Source organism: Mustela nigripes, chromosome 15 (assembly GCF_022355385.1).
Source record: "Mustela nigripes isolate SB6536 chromosome 15, MUSNIG.SB6536, whole genome shotgun sequence".
Lineage (NCBI taxonomy): Eukaryota > Metazoa > Chordata > Mammalia > Carnivora > Mustelidae > Mustela > Mustela nigripes.
The window spans coordinates 21,313,701-21,341,152 of record NC_081571.1 but is presented as its reverse complement, the minus strand read 5'-3'; the positions used below and the strand labels follow the sequence as shown (position 1 = coordinate 21,341,152).

Below are 27,452 nucleotides of genomic sequence, written 5' to 3'. Positions count from 1 at the left end.
ATAACCTCACTGAGAATGGCTTACGCACTGGGAAAAGGGTATTTGTTTGTGTACGGGGTTGGGATGGAGGGTCAAAATGTTTAGGGCTGTTTGGATGTTCTTACGTAAAGTGCAGCTGCCATTCATTATAAGGTTTATGACTGCTTTTACGATGTTTCATGTCTCTTTTACTGCGGGGCTCATGGTAATGTTTTCTTAATACTGTCAGCTTGCTGGCTTGCCGTGGACTTTCATTTCCTTCTAATTTATTGTGTGCTTGGAAAGTGGGCAACAGAACCTATTGGGACGTGTGTGTGTGTCTCAGAGAGACAGGGAGAGAGAGAGCGAGTGAGAGAGAGAGAGAGAGCAGGAGCTGAGTGGGAATGTGAGGGACCCGGTATTCATTAACCCCGCGGTGTGTAGTCTGGGCAACGTCCATTTTGACTGCCCAAAGCCCTCATCGGTTCCAGTTAGCCAAGACTTCCATGGGGCTGCCTCTTGAAAAGGTAAAACGGAACTCAAAAACAGCAATTGCATGTTGCCTTGCTTCTCTCAGACTGGCCACAATAATACTTCTAAGAGGCAGCTTTGTTAGGGGGCTTAGAACTGAGACTCTGCAGCCAGACCTTGGGGTTCAAATCCTGGTTCAAATCCACATAGCAGCTGTGTGAGTTCGGACAAGTTACATAACTTCTCTTTGCGTGCACAACGGGGATGATGATGATAATACCTAGCTCACAGGGCTGTGGGGAGGCGTCAGTGAGTCGGTATCTGTCAATACTCGGAGCAGCACCTGGAACATCGTAAATGCTGTATTTGTGTTTCTATATTAAGCAAGAGTAGCAGCACGAATAAGAAATGTTGCCAGCCACTACTTGCCGTCTTCAAGTCACTGCAATGACTAGCAGGTGTGACAGGTTTTCAGCCATTGGTAGGGTCACAGGAGGCACTTTTCCCCCAAGGTTCCCGGATGACTATTGCCGGGTCTTATGGTAGCACCTGAGCCCTTCCTCTAGACTGTGTCTCTCTGGGAATTTACACTCTAGGGGTTTGGACAAGGAAGAGTAGAAGGTGCACATTGTTTCCTATGATCTTCCTGTGCCTGGGCCTGCCAGTCCTCTGTGCCAAGTATTGCCCTGACTCCCTGTTTGCTGACCCCCATCTGCTGTCCCTCCAGGTATCAATTCCAGACTCCTGGGAGAGACAATCCGATGGCCCAGCCTGGCCAAGCCTGGGCATCAGCTGTGGCTGGGGATGGTGATCTTGAGTCATGTAGACAGGGCTGAGGGGTCTGCACAGAAGGTGGGGGGCAGTTACAGAAGGTCATCATCGCGAGTTGGGCAGGTGCTCAGCACTGTGCGGCACTGCATTGAGGAATCAGAGCAAATACTGGTTTGGGAGCTAAAATGCCTGGGAGCTGCCGTGAGCTGCCTACTAACAGAGTGACGTTAGAGGAGCCATTGGACCTGCCCAACCCTCAGTCTTCTCATCTGAAAAACGGGCATGTTTTACTTGTGTTTTTCTTCCCTCACCGGACTGGGACTGGTTACCTGGTTCGCGGGCTCCAGCGTGCAATGAAAACGTGGATCTATTTGTTCAAAAACAACTAAGAATCTAAAGGCGGTGATGGCAGAGCCTGAAACCAAGCGCGGTGGCCTTTTGTGTGGAGTCCTCTGTGGCCGCACAGGTACCCCTGGGAAGCCCATCCCGTACAAGACTGTAAAAATGACTTAATGCAGAGCCTGAGGTGTCATATACATTCACTTACGCTTTTTTGTTGTTTTAGTCTTAAAAGAAGAGAGCTTGGCTACTACTCTCTCTTATGCCCAAAAGAGTTGATCTTCAGCTGATGTGCCCAGGGACAGTCTGGCCTGTTGTCCATAGCTGCATGCATTTGGGCTGTCTAGGGCCTCCGCTGTTGAGAATGAGGGGTGCTCTCCAGCCTCCCCCCTGCACACAACTAATGAGAGTGGAAGACAGGTGTCTTCTCCTGCCTCTTGCTCTGTTCTGGCCTTCACCGTGTGAGGATGGACAGCTCCCTGCAGGGAGGTTCAGTGCACGGCTTGAGCCCAGCCTTGGGCGTCTCTGCCTGAATGCCACCTTCCCCCAGAGCTACCATCTGGGAGCCCTCCCTTGGGATCAGCATGCAGGGTGAGGGGAGTCTTGAGGTAGGTCACCCAGCTCTCAGGGAAGGAACTCCTCCTCCCCTACAGGAGGGGGCGGGGTGGCCTTTTCATCCTTACCATCAAGCACATGTTTTATGCCTTTGGTATATGCTAGCTACTTTGTCCTGTCACTGGAGCGAATACAAAACTATCGGGTAATTTTACTGTCTACTTACCTTGTCCACTGTTGTTCTTTCCCATTTCTGTCTCTGCAAGAGTCTGGCTTCCCCTGGGTCTGCTTATCTCTTTCTTATCAGAAGGGCCCCTCAAGGTTTTCTCTATCTCCTTGTATCTCTCTCAAGCCCTTGACTTGGGGAGGCGGCGCTTATGCCGTGTTATCCTACGCTTAGCCTTGCCCCGCTCTGTGTCCACTCTGTGCCCAGGTCAGGACCATGGTGTCCGTCATCTGCTCTCAGCCTCTTTCTGGTAGGGCTTATCCCTAACTTCCTTCTGGGACATCCATGTGACCCACTGATGGTTTATCAGCTAATAAAATGGCGTGGAGGAAGGAAAAGAGGAAGCAGGGGAGCAGGAGAAAAGGAACACCGTCTATCCAGAGGAAATTCAAGATAACCACATTCCTCACCTCTGAAATAATGGGAAAACTGTCTAATATTTCAGGGTAGTTTCCTCCTTACAGATGGCTTGCATTCCAGATCCCAAGGCAGCTTCTTGGAGATCAGAGCTTACCTTCCCTAAGTAACAGTGCTAGGCCTGGTGATTCCCAGCCCAGTCCACAGACGCTCTTTGACCACACGGGCCTCGAGGTGTTACACTAATATAGCAAGTTAGCAACATCCAGCCCCATCTGTAACAAGTTCCGTGATGCGTTGATGACATCTTTGTGATAGTGACAGCTCACAGAAGGAGTATAGTCCTCCAGGGACCAGTCCTTTGCATAGTTACTAAAGAAACTTCTCCCTTAGGTAAGGCTGCTCACCAGATAATGAACATTCTTATAAAGGATGTACCTTTTATGGGAGGCAACACCCTGTTTGGCAAAATTTGCCCAATGGAGGTGAAAATTGTGCTCCAAAGCCAGACTCCCCTGCTGCTTGTTGCTTAGAAGAAATGTTGGAGCATTGGGTGTGTGTGTGTGTGTGTGTGTGTGTGTCTCACGAAAAGCCCATTCTGTATGCTCTCACTGCAGCTGCAGACCTCAAGGACTTGACTGTTTTTATAATGATGATGAATCAAAGCAAAGCCTTTGAAGAAAAAAGTTCATTTTGATTTTTCAAGACAAGTCGGCAGCAGCCCCAGAGACTCCCCAATCCTTTCTGCCCTGTGTTCCCTGCTCGGAGCTTCACATTCATGGCTGTTTGCCGTAACTGGAAAAGGCCTCCGTCTCTAGAAAGCTAAGTGGATGCAAATGGATTTAGAATTGTCAGCCTGGAACAGTCTCCAGTGGCTGGGGGCCCCGAGACAACTCTGATGGCCCTGACAGGTCCGCCCTTGCACCTCCTCAGGAAAGCCGCTGCCTGGGCACGCTCCTTGCCATCTGTAGCTATCTGGGACCTCGCTTCTATTTATGAGGCTGCAGGAGATGAAAGCAGAAGCCACGTTAATTATTGCAAAGTGCTTTTTACTTTTAAAGTGCTTCGCTAGCGTTAATTAGTTATTCCTACTTACAGCACTCTGATGAGGTAGGTCAGAATTATTACCCCTTTTCTACTGTGGAGGAAATGAAGATACAGACATTTAATGACTCCCCGAGGGACCTGGGGAAGTTGGTCGCTTAGACAGAGTTAGGTTTTCAATGGGATGTGTCTGGCTTCCTCCCGGGGTGTACCTTGCTGCTTCTTAGATAGAGATGAGATCTGCCTAGCACTGTGGGAAGAAGTTGGATTTGCCAGAGGCTCAGGCAGTTGGAAACAAAGGGGAGAGGTCACTGTTCTTGGGCCCTTACCCCCTTGAAAGCAGAGGAGGCTTGCTCCTGGTCACGCGTCCTATGGTTATGATGTAGGAGGGGAGGGACACAAAGTACGGGGTTGAGCGCTGTCGTGAGGCACGCGCTTTCTGGGTTGTTTCTCAGCCCCATGAGTCAGGAAGCAGGGGTGCTGATGAAACTGCCTGACTGTTCTTGGGTAGAAAGTGAGTGCATGTTGGGAAAAGGGCTTGCCACGTACTAGGGCCGCAGTGGGAGAAAGGGGGTTTTGGCCGTTCCAGTTACTGGGAAAATGGTTCTTCGTGCCTATTCCCCATCTGTAGGTTGGAGGTGATAAACAGTCCTGGCGTGGCATTCTGACTTCCCTTGGGGGCCCACTGGGGATCCTTTCCTGTGCTAGCAGAGAAACCAATGGTCCTTTTTCTGTAGGCGCCTGTGCTGGACTGTCCATTGGTCCATCACTAGTTGGGTGATCTAGTAAGTTCATGGCTTGGTGTCTCGTTTCCTTATACATCAAGTGGGAAAATAATAATATTGCTCCTAGTATGATGATCCAATGAGTGAGGACAGTGAAAGCACTTCAGGCAGAGCCAAGTCAGCTGTTCTTACTAACTTCAGCACGTATGGGAGACAGAGGACACTCTGCCCTGGTTATAAGGGAGCACGATGAGATTCAGTTCATCTCCCTGGAGCGCGGGAGAGCCAGGGGTGGTTGGAAGACTTCTACTGATGCCTCCCTCCTTTCTCAAAAACTTGTTTGTGGATCAGTGGACAAGAAAAACATAACTCTAATAAAGGAGTAGGTTCCTTGCTACCTACTGAATGCATTCCACATACCCGAGCGAGGACTTCACTGGGACAGGATCTAGCCCAACTTACCATGACAGCCCTGCCCCCCCCCCACCACAGACACACACACACACACACACACACACACACACACAGTAGTCACGTCCTGTGTGCCTCCTGAGTGTGGAGCCACAAGAGCCTCCATCCCTGTCCCTCCACCCGCGTGTGGACGCACTGGCTCTGGATAGTTCTCGTTGCTTCTATGCACCTTGAACTGTCACGATTTCAGTTCTCATCAGTGTTGTTCTCTCTTCATTTCTTCCAACAAGACCCGTTTCCTAGGTCACCTCCCTGTGAATGCTTTCCTGACTCCTCCCCTCTTTCCCTGTCAAATAGCCTCTTCTCTGTGGTATGTAGGTTGCCCATCGGATTTAGCCCGGCCACCCGTCTTGCTCCCTCGCATCCCTCTTCCAGATGGTGCTGGAGTGAGAATTCTGAAAGCCCAAATCGAGACCTCATCTCTCTGTTTAGCCGGCTGCTAGAACTGCATGTGAGACACTTGTGCTCTGCACGGCCCTCCTCACAACAGCCCAAAGATGGGTATCATCATGTCATTTTGCAGATGAGACCATGGAGGCAGAGACAGATGAAGTATTTCACCAGAGGTTATACCTTAGTAAGCGCAGGGATTCCATGTGAAGTCTGGATGGCCCCCCAAACCAGTGCCCTGATCCTCTACCTACATAGCCTTACTGTGCTCCCCCCTGCCCCCCTCCCCACTTAAAAACCAGAAGCAAGAAAGAGCCACACTGCTCAGCAGATGGTGAAGCCTAGGCCTGAGGTCCAGCCCTGCCCATGTACCCCATAGCCTGATCCAGTGATTAGCGTGGCACTACCCACCGTGCCCCACACTAGAGCTGTGGCCTTGTCACTTCTTCTGCCTTTGCCTGGAATGTCTACCTGCTCAACCGCTACTGAACTCTTGAGTAGCTCAAGTGTTGTTTCCTCTGAGAAGCCTTCCCTCCCTGCTGCTCTCTCCAGTCACTTGGGATAATTCCGGGCTCCCTTGCTCCCCTCAGGCCTTCCCAGCACCACCCCGTGGGTAGCTGTTGGTTTGCGCGCCCTCCCAAAGGCTGTGGGCTTTGCTGTCTACAACCTTGTATCCCTGAGCCTAGCACTGGATCTGACAAAGAGCATGGGCACCCTGAGTCCTGTGGAAGGAATGAAGAGTTATATAAACGGTGTGATTGCAGCTTCTATAGAGTGGGTCCAGCAGATTCCCACGGTGCTAGGCCAGTGAGGATCGTTCTGGGAGAGACCAACGACATCTTCCTACCTCTAGCAAACATGACTGGTTCTACCGCAGATCACCTTATAGCTGTGAGGGCGGTTCAAGTCTGTCCTTGGACACCAGGGAATTGGATGCCAGACTTTTCCCTGGAGATCATTTTGCACAACTCTGCAACTCTACCCTCCTGAGTAGCAGAGAGATTAAGTGACTTGCGTAAGGACCCTGCACCTAAGGGACAGGACCCAGTGGCCCTTTTGGTTTCTGGTCTGGAGCACACTGCTTGGCCTTTGAGAGGGTTCACTGAGGGCAGGATGGGTTTTGAGATCTTTGAGACCATCTGCTGAAGCTGATAGCACAGCAACAGCTCTCCTTCAGAGCCTCTGGGCTGCTTGGGTACCTGAGCTACAGGCGGGACAGGAAGTAATGCTTGCAGAGTTTTAGCCCCAAAACCTCAGAAACTTTTTGATGATGCATTAAATGTCAAGCACTTTGTTGAGAGAAGAAGAAAAAAGAAAACCACCCAGGTATCAGCATTTGTTACTGGGACGACAGGAGAGCCTCAGTAATATCACAGGAAGTCATACTGTCAAAATACAGAGAGGCCAGTGTCTAGGGGACCACACCTTATAATAACTGTACTTGACTACAAAAGAGTTTTCACAGGCTCCTTCCCAGCTGGGGCCGGAGGGGGAGGGGATGAGAAGACAGCGGAGTCTACCATGTGGGCATCTTTGCTACGTAGTAGGAGCTCAGCGAACATGGCTCAGTGAGCAAAACCGTTGCATTTGCAAGTCCCTCTGCATCTTTCCTCTCCGTCATGCGCCCGTGAGTGTTGCACAGCCGCCAAAAAAGGCAGCAGGAGCGGTTCAAGGGCACTCACAAAAATCTCTAAAAATAAAAGGGTCTTATTTCATCTCCTTAGCATCAGGGCAGTGCCCGGGGCAGCGTTTTCTGTGCGCAACCCCCCAAGGAGGCAGGTGCCCTGCAGCCCACCCCACCTGTGCCCTGCCCCTGGACGGTGAGGCTCGGGAGGACAGCGGTGGGCAGGAGGGGAGCCACTGTGAGCTCTGATGGTGCTGTCCAGCGTTCCCCTGGAGGACACAGTTTTTCATCCCTGAGCACTGAGAAACCCTTACCGCTTGCTTCTCTCGGTGGCTCCCTGCCTGCCTGCCCGCTCAGCCCACGGCGGCCTGGGGCTGTGGCTTCCTTGCGTGACTTCCCGTGCCTGCTCAGAGGCTCTCAAGCTTGCCCGGGACCCTGAGCGCCTCCCGTTGGGAGTCCGAGCTGGGGCCTTGTGCCACAGGGACTGCTTGTGGGCCAGCGGAGGTGGTGCGGGTAGGCATGCCTGCCTGCTCTGGGCCGTCGCCCCTGGGTTAGCCCGTCGGATGGCGCAGCTACGCATACACGCGGCTGGCTCATGCAGGTGGAGGGCTCCCTGGACGCCAAACACCGTGTGCCTTAGGTTCCTTTCCATTTGAATCCTGTCCAGTGGGTTTTTGAAACCCCATTTTTTGAGCTCTGGGGACTTGTGCACCCTGTGCTGGGACCCTGTCCAGGAAGGGGAAGTCCGGGAGCTGAGAGAACTGGGAAGGGGTCTGGCTCACTCCCAAACCCTTACCTCCATGGCCCCAAAAGCCTGGCTTTGCGGGCACTGATTCTCCTGAGACCTGGGCCCAGGTGACCAGCAGAGTGGGGACCCCTGGGACGGTTGTCAGCTTCCCTGTATAGTCAGAGATGTTAGAATCAGGGCAGTTGGGCTCACCCCTCACCTGGGTTCCAGATAAAAAGAAAATAGAGCCTCCTCTTTTTTTTTTTCTTTCTCTAGCCCTTAGCTAATCAGCTTTTTAAGATGCATGTGCTTTTCTTTTGTCTTTTGTTTCTAAAGGACACTTTATACTAAATGCCAATATTTGGAATTTTGTAGAACTTGGCCTTTGATTCCAAGCCTGTTTGGGTTGAGATATTCCTTTTCTGTGACCAGTAGGATTTCAAGGTTTTTGTGTTTGTTCTGTTTTCCAGTCATGCCTTGCTGTCTTTTCTTTATGTGATAATTTAACAAGTCTTGGTCCACTTTGAAATGATTCTGCAGGTTGCGGGTTCAAAGGTTAACAGCAGCAAAGCCTTCAGGGGCACTCTGCTGAGACAGCCTGTGACAGGAGCACCCGGCCCCACCCCAACGGGCCTTATCTGGGGGTCAGCTCTGGGGATTGGCAGGAAGCCCCTGATCCGGGAGCTGAAGTACTCCCTGCTGTGTGCTCCTTCCCTGACGACAAAATCTAGGGCTCCCCTATTTCCACTTTGGCTCCTTACAGCCTTTTCTAGTGACCACCCACAACTGGTGAGCTGAATTTGCCCACTACACTCAGATCAACCAATCTTCCTAGCCATGCACTCCTGATATCTTTATCTCTGAGTTTCTCCATCAACTCTCAGCTCTGACAAAATAGCCTTTGTGATCTGAGATGCTCTCTCCTGAGGCTGATTTCTCTGACCGTCCTGCTTGCCACTGCAAATTAACTTCAGTTAATCAGTTAAAGAGATTATTAGGCTAAAAGTAAACAGATGAAGATATTCTAGTTAATTAATGAGAAAGAAGTTAAAAGTTGAAAGGAATCTCCTCGACTTTTAATTTTTTTAACCGGTGGGTGGAATCCATTTCCCCTCTCTATGTACTGACACTAGCAGCTGGACAATGACTGGGGGCGAGGTCAAGGCTACTGTGCGGTCCCTGTGCTCCCAGGCCATCCTCATGTATCTGAGAGCCACTGCCCTGACCTGGTCACTTCCACAGCCACCTGAACGAGGCAGGGACCTACATGCAGCTCCCTAATTCACAAACAATCTCTTTGCCTTTCAGGGTTTTTTCTTTTCTTTCTTTTTTTTAAAGTAGACTCTGTGCCCAGAGATCTTGGCCTGAGATCAAGGCCTGAGCTAAGATCAAGAGTCGGATGGGACGCCTAACCGACAGAGCCACCTAGGCGCCCTTTTGCCTTTCAGTTTTATTTATTCATTTGTGTACTTATTAAAAAGATTTATGTATTTATTTGAGAGGGAGAGATGTGGAGAGAGTCTTAAGCAGACTTCACGCTGAGCACAAAAACTACCACGGAGCTCGATCCCGCAGCCCTGAACCCAAGAGTTGGGCACCTGACTGTGCCACCCACGTGCCCCTGCCTTTCAGTTTTAAAATGACCTAAACAGCTCCTTAATTGTTACACACTTCTACAAGACTGAGTTGTTAGCGTCTCAAACTGGGATTCTCCTTAACTGAATCCAGGCTGTTCTTCCAAACCTGCTCTCACTCCTGTGCTCACTATCCACTGCCAGCCTCTGGCCTATCAGGTAGAGAGACCTCAGAGTCACCTTGTCCCTATCCCCACCCCCACATCCCCCTTTCCATCCTTACTGGCCTGGCCATCATGCCTCAGCCTCCCTCCTTGGTCATTGCGAGTCTTCTAGATGATTTTAGTATCTTTAGTCTTTACAGTCTGGTCAGAGTTAGCTTAAGACACGGGTCAAATATTACCTCCCTCTCTTATGGTAGCAATGTTCTGACCCTTTCTTGTTCTCAGAGTTTTCCCAGGTTGGCCCACCTGGCTTCCAGCCACCTACCAGTCGTGCTTTGGCCACATCACAAGCTCTCCTGGTTCCTGGTTTTGCTTATGCTTTCCCCTTAACCTGACTGTTCTCGTCCTGGGAAGCCTACCCATCAGCAGAGGCCAACTCCGCTGAGAAGCCTTTTTTGGTTCTCCTAAAATCAGTGAATCGTTCAGCCCTGGAGGGCTGTCGGCACTTTCCCCGCCCCTCTTTACTTCTCTTTGCCCTGTGTTACTGCCGGTCTCTCTAAGACACTGGACTGTCCGCTCCCAGGGGGCCAGGGCTGGGCTAGCTCACCTGTGTGTCTGTGCGTGGACTGCATGCTCACTGTGCGCTCCTCGGTCTGGCCGTGGCTTCCGTAACTGTCTGCAACATGCTGGAGTCCTTGCTGTCCCCCTTTAAAGGGCATGGGGGGTTTCCCTAGAAACTGCCACTTCAAAGCCATTCAGAAAAAAAAAATTAGAGCTAAATCAGGCAACATTGTTTACCTCTCAAGAAGATGGCTTTGGTGTTCCTTCCTGCACCTGTGAGAAGCTCCAGTGCGACCTTGACCGTTCCTTTTCTAGCAGTGGAGCTTGGGTCCGGGAGGGTGTGTGAGGGTGTCCAGACAGGCACGGCCAGCTGGGGCAGACCTCCAGGCAGGGCTGCTCTCATTCTATGCCCCGCCTGGGGAAAAGAGATGCCAAGTCGTACCTGGATTGCCGACCTAGGCACCCCCTTCTGAACTTGTCTGCCCAGGGGGGATGTTTATAACTCTTCTACCTGGATGGTACGCCTTTCTTTTGATCCACAGAGAGGCTTTGACATGTGCTCTTGCCTTCTGTAAGTGACTACATTTTCTTTTTCCTCCTAAAATCTCAGCAAGGGGCTGCCCTGGGTTGCCTCCTGTGTGGGAATTTGCCCTTGATCCTTGCTCTTGAGAATCTGCGTTTTCACAGCAGCCCTTTGTGGTAGGTAGGTCCGTGCCTCCTTTGGCCGCCACGGAAAGAGATGTGGCCACTATGAGTCCAGCGTGAGACCAGACCCTTAAAGCCACGTTAGACTCAGACAGGCAAAGTAAACAGATGGGCGAGGTGGCCATCCCTAAGTTTTTGCTCTGCTTCACCCATCCCTGGTGGTCAGTGGATGAAATATTTAAAACTTGGATTTGTAGTTCATCGACTGATTGAACAATGGGGCTTTATGGAGCCCTTCCCATGGGCCCGTGTCTTCTCGGCCTGTTTTATAGAGGGAAAAGCTGAGTGACAGCATAGAAGCTGCTGTCGACCAGAGCCCAAGTCGATCTGGACTGCCACGGAGAACTTCTTGTGCTGAATTGTGGGGTGTTACTGCTGTGCCAGCGGCTAAGGACATGGGTCTTCTGTGGTCGGTGGATTTTTCCTACTTTTTTTTCTCACTTTCTTGATTCTGACAGCTCCCCGTCCTTCCCTGGCCCCAGCAGGTTGTACAGACACGACAAACTGACAGCCAGGTGGGCCCAAGACGAGCGATCAGAAGGCCAGAGTTGCAGGATGGATGGGCCTTCTGGGTGACGGGGTGCTGGCCTTTTCCCAGCCATTACTTAGCAGTCGGGAGGCGTGTGTCCTGACGTATGGGCTGCAGTCGGGGGAGAGGGCCCTGACAAACAGTCTTCATTCACTGGGCTCTGCCGCGGGCTCCCTCACGGGCATCACATGGGGCCCGATGAAAAGAGCAGGGGGTGCCCGCCAGGGAGGCCCGTCCAGGGGCTTTCTTCCCGGCAGCGCTGTTCCCTGCGCTTGCCAAGTCCCACGAGTCAGCAAACTGGAGAAGCGTTTTCAAAGCGAGGCCTTTGCCCTCCTTGGCAGGTTCCTCAAAGCCTGCCTTGCTCTTGCTGCGCCTGGGAGATCCTGTAAAAGGCTCTTTTTGTTCATGCTCCTCAATGGGGACATCCTCGGGGAGCCGTTCGAGAGGCCCAGTGTGAGCTGGAGGACACTTGAGGCAGGACCACTTGGGTGGGCAACAGGAGGGAGCAGGCCAGGCCGCTGGGGAAGAGGAGAACGCAGGGCGGGGGCCGGGCATGGAAGGCGTCTGGAAAACGTGGAGCCTGTTCCTAGGAAGAGCGTTTAAGAATTGAGAAACTTTCAGAGGCTGGAGGCAAGGAGTGCCAGTCCTTTTTTTTTTAGCTGCACTGCAGTGTTTGGTATACAAATAACACCTCAGTTCTGCGGCAGTGGTCCTCAGGAACGGACAGAAGGAGAAATTGCCTTCTGGAATTTAGGGACTTCAAGATAGAGTGAGATAGAGTGAGATATATATAGATATATATATATATGTATATATCTATATATATATATATATATCCCCTCCACCCCCAGGCCTTAACTGACAATTTTTCACCGAAAGGTGGGTCTGTCATCAGTTCTGAAATAAAGGCCACCTGTGGCTCATGTGAAAGTGATTAATACTGGAGCCCAGCATGGAAATCATGGGTGATGGCCCAGAAATCATTGTCAAGCACAAATACTGTTTGTCCTTATAGAAACAGCATTCTGGGACCACGAGGCGAACCCTAGGTCCACCCTACACTTCATCTCTGGCAAACATTTGTAACTGACATCTTTTTATAGTGAGCATGGTAGTTCTCTAAGTCAGTTACAGTCACCTTTGAAGCTGTCTTGCCTTAGTTTATTTATTTATAAAAATTGATTATAAAATGTTGAGCTAGCTGAGGGTTTGTATGTGTTTATAAAGCATAACAAAGGAATTTTATTCGGACTTGATAGAAGGTGAATTAACAGACTATTCCCTAAGTTCTGTAAGAATGGTGAAGAAGAAATGAATGATTTTTCTCCTCAACAGTCCTTGGTACGTGCTGCCTCCTTCCCAAACCAAGGAACCAGGCTAACTAAAAACAACAAAAGGACCTCTTTAGTATCGTGTTTAGTCCAGTTTGCGCAAAATTTCGTACCTGCCTTTATGACCTAACATTTCCCACATTGTTTAAATGGATTTGGGCATTATCTTTCGAACACGCCATTTCCAAGGAAGAGCTGAATTGGTTTGCTTTTGCAGTGCGTTTACAAAGCAGGCTATCAAACTGGTTCACAGGCAAAACAGAGGCCCTGGAAAGACGATATACCTTCCTTCCTGAGGCAGATATTTCAGGATTGGGGAAGCAGGGTTTCCTGTGTTCTCACAAGGGGCTGAGATAAAGAAACCCAGGGCAGTTTCAGAAAGAATCGAGCCTGGAATGAGCATGAGGCAATTCTTTTGTGTACGGGGCCCCACTCTGCAAGGAGAGGCTGGCCCGGCCAGAGACAGAGTATGGACAGGATGTGACGTGGTATGGGATAGGGTTTGGAGCCAAGAGAGTTCTCAAAGCCTAGGATGTTAAGGAGCAGGTCTGTAGGACTCCCTGGGAAGTGCAGCAGGCCCCCCTCTTCTCCTCAGCCAATCCCCAGGGTGCCAGGCCTTGATGGTGTGCTCAGCAGCGGCTGACCTCTGTTCCCCCCCCCACCAAGAGCACCAGCCTCCCTGTGCCCTGTGGGCAGGTTAAGTTCGTCTCCACTATTTTTTTTAATATGTTCGACAAAAGGCAAAACAGAGAAGTAGACAGACTTTGCCTTCTGTGTATTTCCCCATCCTCATCCAGTTTCCCTTTTTGTATTTTCCCCACCCTCTTCCTTGTCACACAACGTAGGAACGCCTTCGACATAAATAAAAGTAATTTGAACATTTCCTTCATCTAAAGATCCTGGTGTCTGTCTGATCCCTTGGGCTCTTGCAGAAAGTTATTGCATTAAGAAAAGTCCATAAAGAACCTCCCCCACCCCCCACCTCCTGGCAACTACGAAATGCCACATAATAATTAATAATAATAACAATAATAATATAGTCGAAAGGAAGGGAAAATCCAATAACATAATACAAAATTTCATGTTGACTGGGAGGGTAGGTGTTGGGGAGGCAGGAGGGAAATGGGAAGAAAGATAAGATCACTAGTTTTCTCATCTTTCTTCTTTGGGAAATAATAGATACTACTTGATTTTTGGCACAAATTGAGAAATAGAAATTTAAGCATCTGATTTAAGATAGAAAAGGTAGTTAGTATTAAAGTTCAGACGACATGGTAAAAGAAAACCAAGAAAATAAAAGTGAAGCACAAAAAGGGAAACAAATATTTAAGATGATAGCATTGTGCCAAATGTATAATAATAATAAATGTAAATGAGATCAACTCATTTATTAAAAGAAATAAACTCACAAAATGGGTAAAAAAGCAAACAAACCTTAAACACAACTATGTACTGTCTTAAAAAATATATATATACCTAAAACAGAGTGACTCAGAATCAGAGATAGTGCTTAAGCTCCCAGAAATATCTCTCTAATGGTGGAATTCCAGGCACTGTGGCATCTGGGAGGGGTAGATATTTTTGGACTAAGCTTTCCTAGCCTCTAAAATCAGACCATGTGGTTGCCAGCTCATGAGACCAGCCCTGTGTGCATCAGTGTTTGTTCTAGATTTGGGAGCCTCCGAAGGGCAGGGGCTGTGTCTGCTTTGGTTAATTCCAGGCATTTCAGAGAAGGATCACGTGAGGACATACTTTCTGATGTGAAAGGACACAGAAGTGGCGGGTGGGAGACACTTGTCTGTGCCGTCTGTTAAGGTAGTGTCTTTGGTGAAGTCTCTCAGGAAGTAACTATTTTGGGCCTTGAATGTGCTATTTGATATCTGCAAGCATTTGTATTTAATGGCTCCAGGCTTGGTTTGTCAGGCTTGCCCTATGTGTCATGATTTCTGAGAGGCTGAGTTAGACAGACCTGGGCTGGACCACCAGCTCTTCCCCTTACCCACTGTGAGAACTTAAACTCTCCAACCATCAGGGGCACCTGGGTGGCTCAGTGGGTTAAAGCCTCTGCCTTCAGCTCAGGTCATGATCCCAGGGTCCTGGGATTGAGCCCCACATCGGGCTCTCTGCTCAGCGGGGAGCCTGCTTCCCCCTCCTCTCTCTCTGCCTGCCTCTCTGCCTACTTGTGGTCTCTATCAAGTAAATAAATAAAATCTTAAAAAAAAAATTCTCCAACCATCAGTTATTTCAACTGTGAGGTATGTTCATTCATTCATTCATTCAATAAGTTTTCGTTGAAAACTTTCTCTATGGCAGTCTCTATTCTGGATGCTGTGGATACGATGCCTCTGCTCTTCTGTAACTCATAATGGACTAGGATATAACATAAACAGCAACAAGAACCAGCAGACACATTCATAGTATGTCAGGTGAGGTAAGCAATATGCAGGAAAGCCAAGTGGAGTGCTGGGACAGAGTGCTTGTGATGCCTGTGAGTGTGTGCCTGTCCCAGCTGCTCATGTAGATCGTGTGTGCAAGGAGAGTATCCCGGAGGACTGGCCTTCGACAGGGGAATGCACTGAGAGAGCCCTGAGAGGCTACAGTGAGAAGACTAAGGCAGGAGAAAAGGAGCTGGAGGGGGATGAGCAGGGAGAGGGGTAACATTTGGGGACAGAGACTTCCTGGGAGTCACCTAGGATCCTCTAGGCCATCATCAGGCCTTTGGATCTGCCAGGAGCCAGCTCAGAAACCAGGAGAGGGTTTGAACCGAGCAGCGGTAAATCAGATTTATATTTTAGAAAGGTTCCTCTGGCTCCTGAGTTGAAAATAGATCCACTCGTCAGAAGTGGCTGCATGAAGAGTAGTTCAGAGAGATGGCGGAGATGGTTGGATGTGCTTGATGCTGGATCTGTTTTAAAGGCGGAGTTGGCACGCTTTCAGATGCACTGGGCGTGGGATGAAAAAGAAGGAAGGCAAAGATGACTCCAAGTTTATGTTTTTTTTTTTATTATTATTATTTTATTTATTTATCTGACAGAGAGATCACAAGAAGGCAGAGAGTCGGGGTGGGGGGGGAGGGGAAGCAGGCTCCTCACTGAGCAGGGAGCCTGATGTGGCACTTGATCCCAGGACACTGGGATCATGACCTGAGCTGAAGGCAGAGGCTTAACCCATTCAGCCACCCAGGCACCCCCAGGTTTGTGTTTTGTTGGCTGAGCCACTCACAGAAGTAGCTGCTGTCGCGAGGAGGGGAAGAAGCAGATCAGGTCAGCAGTCTGAGTTTAGTCATATGACATGGCTGTTGGATACAGAAGTGGAGACGTTCAGTCGGAACTTGGAAATGAGACTGGGACTCAAGGGGTGAAGCTAGGAAGGAGACAATAAAGATAAAAAAAAAAGACTTGGGCCCAGGTGACATCCCATATGGGGTGATGTAGATAGAGAAGGAAACAGGCTTGTGCCCCGGGTCGCTTCACCATTTAGGGGCCAGAAAGATGAGAAGGAACTATCTAGCACAGGAGCAGCCAGTTGGGTGGGAGGGAAAACAAGATTGGAGGATTGGGGAAGCCAAGTGAAGTAAAAGTTTAAGGGGAGCTGTACCAAACGCTGCTGGTGGCCAAGTGAGGCGAAGCCTGGAATTGGCAATATTCTGAGGATTAAATGAAATAATGTTTGTACAGCCCCAAGCACACAGAGCAAATATTTAAGAAATGGTAGCGCTCCCCAAGCTTGACTGGTGCCTGGATTTCACAGAGATGCCTTCCTTTCTGAGAAGGTGCCTGGGAGCAGGGTTTCACTTTGGTGGAGGGTACGGGGAGAGAGGAAGTACGCTGGATGTGGGTGCGAAGAGAGGTTGCCACAGATGGGAGAAGGAGTCTGGGAAGATGGAAGAGGGTCTCTGTGGAAGATATGTTTCTGTGTTTGAGGTTCTCCAAGACTGGCTCCTGGCATGAGAATCCACACTGATGATATATTGAGTAGGCTGCAATCATTTACTCATCTTTGGACACCCATCTTACATCTGGGTCTGTTTCTGGAAGGTTCTGAGCCTACTGAGAATTGGTTGGTGGGCTGTCCTAGGCTTACACATTGAGTCACTCCACCCGATGGCTTTATGTCTTGGCTGGGCACAGACCAGGTACTACACACATGCTCAGTGACAAGTGGCCAAATGATGAAGTGGGTGTTGTATCTTCATTTTTTCCCATTTCCTCTTTGGGTTTTATTTATTTATTGTTTTTTTTTTTAATTTTTTCTTTATTTATCTGACAGAGATCACAAGCAGGCAGAGAGGCAGGCAGAGAGAGAGAAGGAAGCAGGCTCCCTGCAGAGCAGAGAGCCCGATGTGGGGCTCGATCCCAGGACCCTGGGATCACGACCTGAGCCAAAGGCAGAGGCCTAACCCACTGAGCCACCCAGGCGCCCCTCCTCTTTGGGTTTTAAATCCTTCTCCTGCTCCTCTTCCTCCCTACCCCCACTGGGCAGGGGGCAAGGCATTTGTTTCTTTAATATTAAAAATGAGCACCTAGGGGTGCCTGGGTGGCTGTGGGTTAAGCCTCTGCCTTCTGCTCAGGTTATGATCTCAGGGTCCTGGTATTGAGACCCGCGTCAGGCTCTCTGCTTCGTGGGTAGCCTGCTCCCCCCCCCCCCCCCGCTCTGCCTACTTGTGGTCTCTCTCTCCATCAAATAAATAAACAAAATTTAAAAAAAAAAAAAATGAGCACCTAGAGGAGTGCCTGACTGGCTCAGTTAGAAGAGCATTTGACCCTTGATCTCAGGGCTATGAGTTCTAGCCTCAAGTTGGGTGTGGAGATTATTTAAAAATAAAATCTTAAAAAAAAAAAGAAAAATAATACCCCCCAGAAAGCTTGTTTAAAATGCATGTTCTTGGGCTCCAAACCCTAAGATTCTAATTTAGTTGGTCTAAGATAGGGCACAGGATTCTGCATGGTTAATAAAATGTTGTCTGTGATTCTTTTCTGTGGTATAAGGGCCATGCTTCCAGAAACTCTAGGAGTTGTTAATAAGAAGTTAATAAAATACTTTCCCATTTCCATTAATTTAGTAAAGACTCAAAATAAAATCAAAATATTCATTTAACCCTACTAAGACTTAAACTGAATTCCATAAAAATCCCTCTGTGATGGTACTCTAGTCCCATAGGACACCTCTCCAGTTTCCATGCTGCAGTCTAAAACATTTCTTTTGTTCTGCAGACTCTGTTTTCCCTCCTCCCGCTTTCTCCCTGGCTGACAGCACTTGAAGATGAAGCTCCAGCCAGCCCCCCCACCCCCACCCCGCACCACGAGCCCCAGACCTGTTTGCCCATCATTGGCCTCGATGGGTACCAGGCATCTCACACACCACAGGTGCAAGACAGCTCATGAATCTTGACTTTGATCCAGCCCTCTGTCTCCACCTTTGCAGTTAGTTTTTCCTTCTCCAGCCAGGTCTCGGTTTAACACGTCTCCTCTGTTCCTTTTTTTCCCCCCTCTCCCCCTACCCAATTCTATAACAAGTTTTACTGGATCTGCTTGCTTTCTTTCTTTCTTTCTTTCTTTCTTTTTTTTTTTTTTAAGATTATTCTACTTATATCTTCCCAGTTTTATCGAGGTATAACTGACATCTAAATTTGCTTTAAATTAGTTTAAAGCATACATCATCATGATTTGACATAATTGTATATTGTGAAATGATCACCGCAGTAGGTGTAGCTAGTGCCCATCCCCTCCATCATTACAAAATTCTTATTTTTTCGTGATGAAAACTTTTAAGATCCGCCCTCCTAGGAACTTTCAAATAGACCATACAGTTTTGCTAACAACTTTCGTGCCATGGCCCAAGTAGGACCTTTGGCACCACGTGCTCTGTAACTACTGTGAAATTCATTAAACAAGGACACCATCGAACCGAGGTGGCTCTCAGGCCCTGGCAGTGGGTGTAAGCAAGCCAAAAGCCAAGCCTGAAAATACCTCAGGGTTACAAAAACCCTAACAGGAAGGACGACCAATCACAGACAGCCACCCACGCTTTCAGCTATGGCGGGCCTATGAGCGCCTCGCTTTGCCTCTGCCTTTTCTCTGGAAAAGTCTCCCCCCAGCCTCTGTCGGTGGAACGCTCCTAACCACTTCCGGTTTGGCCCTGCCTGATTTGCCTGGATTTTGCTTCAACATACTCTTGACCGGTTCAACTTGCCTCGGTTTCTCTTCTAGCACCCCACTAACTCACGTCACCTTTACTCCCGTCTCGTTTATCTTATGGTCTCTTCATCGGTCACCCCTGTCCCCAGGTGAGAGCTTTCCAACACGTCAGAGCACGTTAGTCCCGTCAGTCAAAACACGCGCAGGCACACACCCTCAACGCCTCACGGAGCCGCACACGGGCTGCGCCTCGCCGGCCTCCTTCAGCTCAGCTCCCTTCTGTCTTCCTCCCACTCCCTCTGCTTGAGCCACTCTGGCTTTTCTGCTCCCCTGGCACTTGGCTCTTTTCTGGCTTAGGTGTGATTTTTTTTTTTTTTTTTTTGCCTGGCTCTGAATGTGCTTGGAAAAATCAGTCTATCTCACAAAGACTTCCACATACCTTTTTTGGTAAAGGATAAGCTTTCCCTTCAGGGCTTTGTGCTGTTGGTGCTGTCCATTACTCAACTGGTGGGGGGCAGTTTTTGTGAGTTGCTATGGCTCTGTGACCAACTCTCCTTACAGCCAAGGTGAGCAGGGTTTACAGCAGGGGTCAGGCTGCCGACTTAGTTCTGTTTGGAGGACTTACTCAAAATTCTCATTATGAAGTCAGGGCGGGCCTTCAGTTCAGCCTGGGCTGCTGGCAGCCTTCTTCCCTGGGGTTTCAGAATGGTATGCAGGAGCTCTTGAAAGCTGGACGGGACCCTTGACAACATCTAGCCCAGTGCTTAACATTGTCTTTGTAAATATATAAAGATAGAGCTTTTTGTTTTTCACGTATGCGGTTCTGTGAGGTAGATCAGCCTGCCCGAAGTCCTCTGCTTTCCTTGGGCTTCCGACAAGCAGCATGTTCACCTACCAGTAGAACTCAGCTCTTGGAAAGGATCAGGGCCCAGCCCATCCAGGACCCCCAAGGGCCCTGCGGCAGGACTGGGTCCCCCGGGTGGGGCCTTTGGGAGCACCACTAGGGTGGGCGAGAAGAAAGAGTTGGGGAGAGGCCCAGAGCTGGGAGAGAGAAGGGAGAAAAGGATGCTGGGAGGGAAGAGCTGTCAAGGTAGAGGTGTGGGGGAGAGTGGCTCTGGAATGTGAATTTCAGATCAAAAAAAGCAATCTGGCTTTTAATGGCAAACACTTTGGCAGGAGCCTGGCTGCTGAAGATCTAAGATAGCTGCCTGCTTCTTAGCATTTTAGACCAAGTTCCTCCACTCTCTTATCTTCTTAATTTCACAGCAAACAATGGGCTATTGACTAAGCTTTCAGAGCTGTGGGTGTTCTCAGAGGGAGGCCGGCCAGAACACCAGCTCTCTGGCTTTTGCTCCAGTTCTCAAGTTGGGCTCCATCTACCAGTAATATGAAACCCTAGAGTCTTCCTCCTCTCTTCTCTGCCTTAAGGGACAGGCAGCTGGGGAAGAGAACCTCACGCCCACTCTGTGTGTGGGGGGGAGGGCGGTGGGGTGGGGTGGGTACATTTTATATGCATGTATGTGAGGGCATGTGTGTCCGCTTACGTGTGAATGCGCGTGCGTATGTGAACGTGCATGCCTGTAGGCAGGATGCCTGAGTGTGCATGTGTTTGTTGGCAGTGGGTTGTGTTCGAGGACGATTTGCATCTACCTGGCCAGTGACATCAGCGCTCCCGTGCAGACACCTTGCCCCAGCAAGGGCTGCGTGCATACAAAGCAGTATGGGCTGGAAAATCAGGAGACTTACCAACACATTTTTCCTTGGAAGGGTATGAAAAGGCTGGCGGGTTCTCTTCTTCCCACGTCAGGTGAACCAAGAGACTAGTTTCCAAAGCTTTCATGCTCGTGTACATGTAGATATTTGACAAAGATACTGACTGACTCACCACCTGGGATGCCTCCCCCTCAAGTCTTTAGAGGAGTTAGGAGCGGATTAATGAATACTAGCCAGCACTTTGGTAGGAACTGGCTGAGAAGTGGTGTCCCGGGACTGTGTCAGAGAAGGATCTCGAACTTTGGCTGGACAGCTCAGCTCTTTGCTTCCAATGAAGTTCAGGATACATTTCTCCAAAATATGGCATACTGCTTATTTCAGACTGAAGGAATGTGAAAAATGGTATGGCCAGGAAGGATGGACTTCTGCAGCCGGTCATAAAACTCTTACGTGAATGGTGACCTCCTTAGACCTAGATAAAAAGGTCATCCTTATCTCCAAAGGAGGCCACAAAGGAACGGAGAGGAGTTTGAACAAATGGTCTTGCAAAGGTTCCTCTGGTTTACTACCCTTGGCTCTTATGCTTTGGTCTACCTTATCTTGCCACGATTCTCCAGTCTTCATCCAACCTAGCATAAAAACTCAAGTTAACACTTGCTTCGGGTCTTCATTTCCTTATGAAGGCTCCTGTGTCATGTAAAACTGGTATTACATAAATTCATAGGCTTTTCTTTTGTCAATCTGTCTTTTGTTACAAGGGCCCTGGTGGAGAACTTAGAAGGGTAGAGCAAAAAGGTAACTCGCCCTCACTCCCAACAATACGAGTGGAGAAAACTTCCACCTGTTTTTAAATGTCTGGGGAGAGATTTGAGGGGGACAAGTGAAACAGAGAACACCAGTCAAGTTCTGGGTGGAGCACAGTGCCTGCCACATATGGTGTAGATATGAACAGCTTCTCCTCTCTCCGTCTCCTCCAAGACGGTGCAGAGCAGAAATCACCAGTGTGATACGCAGATGATTCAGTGGGGCGTAGGGAGAAAGCATTTAAACTTCTATTCGAATTCATTTTTCACCTCATCTTTTTTTCAATTTGTCACATATATTTTATAGCATTTGTAGTATAGGAGCACATACATTTATAAATAATTATAAATCTTATATATCTATATAATAGATAACTATAATATTTTCTAAAAAAATTGGAGATGAGTATGTTCATTTTTTTTTAACTGTGTAGAATAAACCACCAGAGAGCTGTGTTCTCCTGTCCAGTTAGGGCATCTTGGAGAAAGATAAAAGACAGAGATAGCACCTTTGCCCTCAGTCTTCGCACACCGACTGTTCCAAGGTTGCTGAAAAACAAGCTTAGATCAGGGCTTCCACAGAACAGAGAAGAAAACCAAGCTTCCTAGAAAATAAATGCCCTTCATCATGCTTCCAGCAAATTCAAGAAGGAAAGTGGAAGAAGGCCTGCCAGGAAACTTGGCCTGCTCAAAATGTTTACTTCTTACTGCAGCAACTCGGAGAAGTTTCCTGTGCTTGGAGCATCATCTTGGGCACTGTGGGAGAGTGGAGAGGGGTATTGGTCCTTATGCTTACCCCCATGGACCAATTCCCATAGAAGAGCAACTTGGCTGCATAAATGCTTCAGAGACTAAGTCAAGGGGCAATCAGAGAGCCTATCTCCCTATCTTGAAGACTTGTTTTAAATGCTCTTGGAAGTTTCAAACTTTATCAAACTAAGATTTTTCACCCTAATGGTGCTGCCATTTCTTGAGAATTTACTGAGGCTATACTTAGTGTTTAAGGTTTAATGTACACAGTCTCCCTTTTCCCTCACAATAATATGATGATGCAGATCTGATTTACACCCAAGAAAACAGAAACAGAGAAGCTAAATCACATGCCCGAGGTCACAGAGCTAATAAATGACTGGAGTCCCGTTCAGTTCCATTTGCCTCCAAAGGGCCAACCAGTACCCACCACTGCTTGTAGGAACCGTGGCTCATTTCCTTGTACAGAAGCTGATTTGCGAAGCCAAATTCAAATAAGGAAAGAGTGATATGGAGAAGTGAGCAGACTTACTCTGGGAATCTCCACAAGGTAGATATGGTGCTGGTAGGTGGTTAGAGATGATGGAGATGCACAAGAACTTTGTAACCATTGGGTGGTCTAAGAGTTGGCTGGTTTAATAAATATTAATTTTTTTACTTTCTTTGTGTGGCTGCCTTCACCTGAGTCTATCTCCGGAATGCATTTGCCACCTAGTCTTCTGTTTGTTTATGCATCTCTTTCCCACCACCATGATGATGGTGTCCTATTCATTTCTATGTCTCCAGAATCCTAGCCCAGTACCTGGAATGTGTTTGTTGAAGGAATGACTGATAACCAGTGGGGACAGTTCCTGCTTCCAGATTTGGCTATGTATTCCGGGGAGAAAATGGCGGAGCTTGCCCCTGATGGGAGGCTGATAGATCCAGGCACCCAGAGTTCATAAGTCCTCTATCTCATGTTCCCTATAAGCCCCTCAGAAGGGAGGCAGCTCTCATACTGGGAACCCAGATATCATATTTGTGTGAAGATGTGGTCTGTGAGAGGAACTTCCATGAACTTGTGAAGACATCTCTTTGATAGATTCTTGGTTTCCTACTATGTTTTCAGGCTTCAGTTCCTTGGAACTATGGGGCATCGCTGGCAAACGGCTCCATGAGCCCTGGATTAAACTTGCCTCCCGAGTCTGTTTCCCTCTAGGAAAGGGTAAGCCCCTTTCCTAGGATATAGAAGACTGTTGGCAATATTCTCAACTTGTAATAGAAATATCCTATGCAGTCCCCAAAGATCAGACAGTTTAATGACCAAACTTGCCTTTGCTCCCCTGATGTTTGCCACTCTGAGGTGGAATATTTGAGAATCTGCTGGTGGCTTGTACTTCTGCATGGAACTCCTGCTGGGATGATGGAAATGTTTGACTCACTGGGTTTTCAGTTAGAACAGAAAAAGGCAAACTAGATCATAGGGTCACTTATGTCTGTATCCTAGTGATGGCAACTACTTGGGAATGTGAAGGGGGCCTTCCCACCCAGGCCACAAACCCAAGTCTGCCTCTGTGCTTTTCTCCTGAAAGGGTGCCTTCGAGTGGGTAACACTACATCAGAATGCACCAAGATGGGTTTCTGCTTTTTGTTGAGTTAGAGAAACAAAAACTGAATTTACTCTCATACCTAAAACTATTAAAACATCAGACAAAATATATGAATAAGGCAGTGGACATCAGGCAATGAAACAGTGATCACTGTGAAGAAGAAATAAGTGAAGCGAGAGTTTCCAGACCATCACACAGGGAGCGGCAAACCCAGGTGGAGCCCAAGGAATGCAATAAGTTGAGGAGATCGAGCTGAGTGTCTAGGGAGGGCAAGTTCACAGGGCTAGAAGTCATGGCACAGAGTGCTAGAGAAGAGATCTACAAAAAGAGGGAACTCTGTGGAGATCTGCAGAAGCTCCCCTGTGTATTTAGCAGAGTAGGGATCTACACCAGGCCAAAGCAAGAACCACATGAGAGGATTGGGAGGAACAGTGTGGAGTGGTCACATGGGGCTGCGGAGCATGCCTGTTCCTACCAGACCAAAAAATCTCCTGGTACCCGGGGCACTGGAGAGAGTACTCAGAAAGGCCTTGCTTTGGCCTTTGTCAAAATTCATAGGTTCTTCTCTTTGATAGACAGAGGTTAGTGAATGAAAAGACAAGACACAGAGTGCAACAGAATGTTTGTAAAGCATATATTTAATAAAGGACTTGTATCTAGGATATATAAAGAAATCTCAAACTCAATATGAACAAAACCAAAAACCCTATTAAAAAATGGGCAAATTATCTTGATGCTTCACTAAAGAAGATGATTGACATCATTAGTCATGGGGGCAATGCAAATAAGACCACAATGAAGTACTATTCCACTCCTATTAGAATGGCTAAAATGATAAAGACTGATCACACCAAGAGTTGACAGAGAGGTGGACAAATCAGAGGTCTCATACCCTGCTGATAGGAATACAGAAAGGTGTGGCCACTTTGGGAAAGCAGTTTGGCACTTTCTTGAACAATGAAGCATAGACTTATCATATGATCCAGTTTTCTACTTAGGCGTCTACTCAAGAGAAATGAAAACATATGTCTATCCATCTATATTAGTTTCCTAGGGCTGCCATAACAAAGTAGTGCAAACTGGGTGGCTTAGAAACCAGAGAAATATTTGGATTTATATTTCTGGAGGCTGAAAGTCTGAGATCATGGAGTCAGCAGAGCCAGCTGGCCTCTGAAACCTGAGCTTCTGTGGATTTGCTGGGAAACTTAGGCCTTCCTGGGCTTGGAGCTCCATCACCGCAGTCTCTGCTTTCATGGTCACATGGTGTCTCTCTGGGTCTCTGTCTTCACATGACCATCTTCCTATGAGGACGCTAGTCATCCTGGGTTAACACCAGTGTGACCTCATTTCAACTAATGACATCTGCAATGACTCTTCTAAATAAGGTCATTCTGAGGTAGTGAGGATTAGGACTTCAACATATCCTTTTTGGGGGATATGGTTAGGCCCATGACACCATACAAAGATCTGAATGTGAATATTTGTAGCAGTTTTATTTATAAGAGCTAAAAATGGGAAATGATGCAAATGGCCCTCAATAGGTTAATGGATACACAGATTGTGGTATATCTATACATTGGATTACTACTCAGCAATAAAAGGAGTAAACTCTGGATACACGCAAAAACACAGATGGATCTAACACAATCATGCCAAAGGAAAAGAAAATCAAGACTCCATGCTATATGACTGAGAGCAGATAACCGGTTGCCTGAGGATAGGCTATACATGGTATGAGCTTCCTATGGCTGCTGTAACAAATTACTGCAAACTTAGAGATTCAAAACATCACAAGTGTATCCTTTTATAGTTCTGGAGGTCAGAAGTATGAAATGAGTCCAATGGGAGCTCAAGTCAAGGTGTTGGCAGGCCTGTTTCTTCTGGAGGCTCTAGAGGAGATTCTGTTTTCTTGATCTCCCAGTTTCAGGGGGCTGCTCTCATACCTTGGTGTTCCCCTACCCTTCATCTGCCTGGGCTGGGAGACCCACCTAGGTATAAGAAGCCTGGCTGTGGATGTCCTGTGTCCCCCAGGTTGACATTGTGGTGAGGAGGGAGACCCACTAATCTTCTTCTGCCAATCTCTGCTTCAGTTGTCTGCTCCTTCGATCTTCCTGCTTTCTTCATATGAGGACCCTTGTGATGACATTGGGTTCACTGGAATCATCCAGGATTCTCTTTCCATCTTAGGATCCTTAAGTTAATTGCATCTGGAAGGTCTCTTCTGCTGTGCCAGGCTAACGGAGTCACCGTTCCTGGGGATTAAAACATGGGAGATTATTCACATGGATGTTTGTCAAAACTTCTCAGTTGTACACTTTAATATGGGTAGTTCATTGTATGGCAATTAAATAGCAATAAAACTATTTAAAAAAAAAAAACAAAACAAAACCAAGCTTAGTAAATTACTTTGATTTAAAAAAAAAAAAAAAAAAAAAAAGGCTGCAAGGCTCTGCCTGTCACATTCTGTCGGCTTGCCAGGGGTCTTTGGACTCCTCCCAGCCCTTGCTGAGATGAGCAAGGATTGTTCAGATAATCAGAGCTCCTCCAGGGGAATGCACCTCAGCTTCTGGCAAATGATTCTTCAAGCCTGGTTTGGTTGATGTCCCCAGGGCACCCCAGAGGGGTGCAGATGTGGAGTATGCTCTGCAGTGTGTCTTTTGTATTTTTATGCTGATGTATAATGATCAGAGAAAGGGAGCCAGTGTATTTGGTGCCTGGCAGACTGCTGCATTAATATTCATTTCAATTGATTTCTCCACTCTTACCTTTTTTTTTATTGTGTTATGTTAGTCACCATACAGTTCATCATTAGTTTTTCATGTAGTGTTCTAAGATTCATTGTTTGCATATAACACACAGTGTTCCATGCAATCCATGCCCTCCTTAATACCCATCAATTTCTCCCCGTTCATTTTTCCCTTCTCCTAATGTCCTCCACACTATTCCTCATGTTCCACAGATAAGTGAAACCATATGATAATTGACTTTCTCTTTTTGACTTATTTCACTCAGCATGATCTCTTCTAGTCCCATCCATGTTAATACAAAAGGTGGGTATTCATCCTTTCTGATGGCTGAGTAATATTCCACTGTGTATATGGACCATATCTTCTTTATCCATTCATCTGTTGAAGGGCATCTCGGCTTTTTCCACAGTTTGGCTATTGTGGACATTGCTGCTATGAGCATTGGGGTGCATATAGCCCTTCTTTTCACTACATCTGTGTCTTTGGGGTAAATATCCAATAGTGTGATTGTTGGGTCATAGGGTAGCTCTATTTCTAACTTTTTGAAGAACCTCCACACTGTTTTCCAGAGTGGCTGCACCAATTTGCACTCCTACCAACAGTGTAAGAGGGTTCCCCTTTCTCCACAACTTCTCCAACATTTGCTGTTTCTTGCCTTGTCTATTTTTGCCATTCTGACTGGTATAAGGTGGTATCTCAGTGTGGTTTTGATTTGAATGTTCCTGATGGCTAATGATGATGAACAGTTTTTCATGTGTCTGTTGGCCATTTGTATGTCTTCTTTGGAGAAGTGTCTGCTCATGTCTTTCTGCTTGCCTTGGGCCACCACCTGCATGATGTGGGGTTCAAGGAGGTAAAAAGAATTGCTCCTGACTAATTGGGAAGAAAAGAACAAGGGCTTAATACCTCAGTTCTCTGTCCCCTAACCTTGTGCTAGTCCCACAGCCACTTGCATGGGCAAGGCGACGGGAGCTGAGTGGGGAAGAGCCTTGGACCTTTCTGCAGCACAGACAGGGAGAAGTGGTCCCCTTGGATGACTCCCCTGTGGGCTGCAGGCAGCCCAGGACCTCTGGCTGTCACTGCTTGACACAACCTACTTTCTTCCTGGCTAAGAGAGAATGATTTTTCTACTAGAGCATTCAAGTCCACATGTGGCAGAGAGTTAAACATTGCTAGCTTGCTTACTTTTCA

General features: G+C 47.9%; 1 long non-coding RNA gene across 1 annotated transcript in view; it reads left to right on the top strand.

Annotated features, from left to right (window-relative positions):
* Positions 1-428: 428 nt before the first annotated feature.
* The window catches only part of LOC132002716 (uncharacterized), a 257,669-nt gene continuing 230,645 nt past the window's right edge, over positions 429-27,452 (top strand). The window contains exon 1 of the long non-coding RNA XR_009399979.1: positions 429-485. This is a non-coding gene — a long non-coding RNA (uncharacterized LOC132002716). The remainder of the gene's footprint in view (positions 486-27,452) is intronic.